The sequence below is a fragment of the Linepithema humile genome, chromosome 1 (genome assembly GCF_040581485.1).
Source record: "Linepithema humile isolate Giens D197 chromosome 1, Lhum_UNIL_v1.0, whole genome shotgun sequence".
NCBI lineage: Eukaryota > Metazoa > Arthropoda > Insecta > Hymenoptera > Formicidae > Linepithema > Linepithema humile.
In genome coordinates, this window is record NC_090128.1 from 37,239,566 (window position 1) to 37,244,290 (window position 4,725).

At 33.1% G+C, this 4,725-nt stretch overlaps 1 long non-coding RNA gene across 1 annotated transcript; it reads right to left on the reverse strand.

Annotated features, from left to right (window-relative positions):
- Positions 1–322: 322 nt before the first annotated feature.
- LOC136996996 (uncharacterized) lies at positions 323–4,719 on the reverse strand. Its single transcript, XR_010887823.1, has 2 exons — positions 4,327–4,719; positions 323–2,491 (listed from the first exon to the last, which is right to left on the reverse strand). It is a non-coding gene; the product is annotated as an uncharacterized lncRNA (long non-coding RNA).
- Between the last annotated feature and the right edge of the window lie 6 nt (positions 4,720–4,725).

Genomic DNA, 4,725 nt, shown 5'->3' on the forward strand with positions numbered 1-4,725 from the left:
ATATCTTAATCTGACATATTTAATATTTGATATAAAATTTAAATTAAAATATCTCTGAAAATATTAAGTTATGGATAATCTTACCGTAATACTTTTATGGTTAGAATAATGAGAAGTGGTATAAAGAAAACGCATAATTGTTAAAAAAAGTACATTGTAAATTACATATTTTTTCTTCAAAATAATAATGGGTTTTTTTACACGTATTGATTCGTTTTATTATTTTGCGCATAAAAATATTACGATAAGATTATCGATAACTAAATATTTTAAGAAATTTTAGATTTTATATCAAAATATGTCATATCTGTCTCTCTCTCTCTTTTTCATGTTTGCGAAATTTTCGTAGTGCAACTTGGGGAAGTCGAATTCATTGACCCTTGGCACCTGGTGCAAGAAATGCACGTAGCGCAACTCGCAAAAGTTGAATTCGTCGACCTTTGAGACCTGGTGCGAGGAATTCCCGTAGCGCAACTCGGGGAAGTCGAATTCGTCGACCCTTTGCATCTACTGCAAAAAATTCCTGTAGCGCAACTCGTGAAAGTCGAATTCGTCGACCTTTGACACCTGGTGCGAGGAATTCCCGTAGCGCAACTCGGAGAAGTCGAAATCGTCGACTCTTGGCACCTGGTGCGAGAAATTCCCGTAAATTTTAATGATAATGATAATACCCTGGGCCCCGTATATTCTTCATCCGCCCCTGCGGACACAGGAGAAAAATAAGGAGACGACGTTTCTTAATTTTTGCATTACCAACATCATTTTTTGACCGCTTGTATCTCCGGTTGGCCGGACCAATTTTAATTTTTTTTTGGCTCAAATTAGTCGTGCCGCCTTTAAGGATATACTATGTGTTTTTATAAAATTTTTTATATTTTAGTTGCTACAAACCCCCGAAAAGTCGACTTTGTGCGCGCAGGATAAGAGACTTAGTAGTGTCATTTTCTGAACTTTGCCAGAGACTCTTTTCCTGACTTAGTAGTGTCGTTTTTTGAACTTGGCCGGAGACACTTTTGCGTCTTCTGATACCATAAACACAGTATGGCGATAAACAAATAAAAAAACTGGGCACCCAATGCTACATAGTCGTTACTTAACATGAATCGTCAGTTATCTCTTTAGAAAAAATAAAGAAAGAATTATAACAAACATTATTTTTTTCAATTATGTAATATTGGATTATATAAGTGTATAATGCAGCATTTAAATAGGTACATATATTTAATAAATTTGCTGTACGTAAAACAGAGAAATTTGTGTATTACTTTCAAGATTATAGTCACTGAACATTATTATACTTAAATAATATTTATATACTTAAATTTATATTTAATAATTACAGAAATATAAATAAAAAATACATAGTTAATTTTTATTAACATTTATCAAAATTACATTTATAAATTAGATCCCGCAGAAACATGCTAAAACGTAAGTGTATCAATTCCAATTTTTATAAAAATGTTTTTCGTAGTATGAATAGGTGTCTTGAATTGGTAAATAAAAATATTTACGATTTCTCCTTTGATTCCGAATATACTTCACGCAACTCTGTTGCGTCAACATCAGATTGGGAGTGAACACATGTAGAACATTGTCTAGATCAGCGCTCGGAATTAGTTGCACATTTCGGGTCGATTCAGGAAACGACGTCTCCTGTTCCCCCACTACCGCCAGGCCGCTGGCGGCCGAGCCGCCGATAGCTCTGACTCAGGAGCGTTTTATATTAGAAATAGGCTGGATTGTTTAGGCATCTCTCAGGAAATCGTACCATTTTCTTCACTACATAAATAATGTTTATTTTCATTAATACATAATATATATATATTTAACTATTAATGAAAATAAACATTATTTATGTAGCAAAGAAAATATTACTATTTTCTGAGAGGTGCCTCAACAACCCAGCCTATTTCTTATATAAAACGCTCCTGCGTTAGAGCTATCGGCGGCTCGGCCGCCAGCGGCCGGGCGGTAGTGGGGGAACAGGAGGCGTCGTCTCCTGAATCGGCTCAAAATGTGCAACTAATTCCGAGCGCTGGTCTAGATGATGCATTTTATCATGATTATGATGACGCTGTTCCTGATTACAAATCTACTGATATAGATATTACAACGGCTAATAGTGGTGCTGGAAAATAGATTTTTAATTAACCTGCGTGGCCTTAACTGTAAAGCCATGCAACTTCAACGTCGTTATCTCTTTGACAACTATATTGTAAAATGGTCTACTTTGACTGGTTCAATTACTTGCTAGCCATATTGGCTTTCAATAAAAAAAAAAAAAAAAAAAAATTAACCTGCGTTCATTAATAGTGACTTGTCATGTACCAAAACAATACTACAAGGAAACTGTTACTATTGCTGAAAACCTTAGAAAGAACCTTAGAAAGCCTCTTCAGGATTTTCATATTTATCCAGTGATCCCAGATCGCTATTGACTTCACCTAGGCAGACCTTCAAAGTCGTCGAACCAGGCTTGTACTCGCACCTTGAATTAGCAAATGCAGTCAAGAAGTTGCGTTCGCTGACAGGGAAATTTTTTAATAAGATAATATTGTTAGTGAATATTAATGGTTTGCCTCTCAGTAAAAGTACTAATAGTTAAATATGTGTTATTAATGGATAGGGAAGCTCATTGACTGTCCACTCAGCTTCCTCTCACAAAAAAATTTTTTTTTGCTATACTAAAAAAGCGCAAAATTTTTTCTATGTAGATTTAGTGAGGGCATAATTAGCGCATAATTTATTTAACTATTTATATAACTTTTTTATCAAGAGACACGGTAGTGTCTCGCGCCAAGGTCACGCGCAGCGCGCAACGCAGGCGCAAGACCGACCGTGTCTCTCTTTATACGCGAGCCCGAGAGTTGAGACGAACCGAGATTATCGGACTCAATAACGGCTGGGCCGATTGAGTTGATAATATGCTCAATCGATAGTAGCGCATACCCAAATTATATAAGAAAAGTATGCTTGTTTTTACTGTAGGTGCTGTAGAAAAAAAGTTATAATAGTTCAAAGTCGAAATGTTGAATATAATAAGATAAAATGTCCAGCTAAAATGTCAAATTTCCGATTTCTGACGTTAGGTGCGTTGATGGCGCTGAAAAGCCGCGCGGTGCGCGCTTACGATTTGATATTTTTACATAACCTTTTCGAACAGAAATATTAAACTTTGATATTTAATTTTATTTATTTTAGACAAATCATACACTAAAGTCTCGAATCATGTGCTTTTTGATGTATGGTAAAATTAAAATTTATACAATCATACCAATTATCACTATGCCTTATGTGACAATTGTTTAGAGACTTTAGTGTATGATTTGTCTAAAATAAATAAAATTAAATAGCTTAAAGTTTAATATTTCTGTTCTATGTATACTAAATATATATATATACAGGGTGTCCCATTATAAAATATCCACGCAAATTACTCCGAAGATAAGGGTGATAGCAAAAAATGACCTTAACAAACGTTGTAGGATTAAAAAGGGGCCAACTAAGGGTGACCTTGACTTTGACCTCGCAGTTGATTTTCAAGGTCATTTGAAGGTCAGAGTAATTTTTTAAAATAAAAACCTCTATTTTTGATTCCAAAATCTAATAGCTGGTGTCAAGAGCTTTTCAAAACACTATAATGAAGTTATTTTTCATTAAGTACTTTTCGAGTTATGAGGCTTGTAAATTACAGTATTTTGACATAAAATTCAAAATATCTTGTAAAACATTCAATTTTTGGGAATTTTACCTTAATACTTTTATGCATAAAATAATAAGACGAATCAATTGGTATAAAGAAAACACATTGGTTTTAAAAAAAAGTATGCAGTTGCATGTTGCAAATTACATATTTATTCTTGAAAGCAACTATGTGTTTTCTTTATATCAATTGATTTGTCTCATTATTTTATGCATAAAAGTATTAAGGTATGATTCCCAAAAATTGAATGTTTTACAAGATATTTTGTATTTTATGTCAAAATACTGTAATTTACAAGCCTCATAACTCGAAAAGTACTTAATAAAAAATAACTTTATTATAGTGTTTTGAAAAGCTCTTGACACCAGCTATTAGATTTTGGAATCAAAAATAGGGGTTTTTGTTTAAAAAAATTACTCTGACCTTCAAATGACCTTGAAAATCAACTGCGAGGTCAAAGTCAAGGTCACCCTCAGTTGGCCCCTTTTTAATCCTACAACGTTTGTTAAGGTCATTTTTTGCTATCACCCTTATCTTCGGAGTAATTTGCGTGGATGTTTTATAATGGAACACCCTGTATATTACTAAACAAAAAGAAATGATATTTATCAAAAAATTACCTTTTTAAAAAAAGGTAAAAAAAGGCGCCAAGTACACGCTCTTGTCACAACCAAAACAAAACAGTATTGCTTTACCTGTCAAAAAATTGTACATATTTAGAACCTTTCCAAAGAACCTGTCGTATATATCTAAAAAAAAGCTGTTGTATATATAATAAAACTACAAAAAAATATGATATCAGAAATGGCGCCAAGGGACTAAAGAACTATGAAAAAAGTTATTAACTATTTCTATAAAACTCTTCTATAAAACTCTTGTACATAAAGCTGTCGTATATATTAACCAAAACAAAACAGTATTGCTTTATCTGTCAACAAAATTGTCGTACATATTTAGAACCTTTCAAAAAAACCTGTCGTATATATCTAAAAAAAAAGCTGTTGTATATATAATAAAAA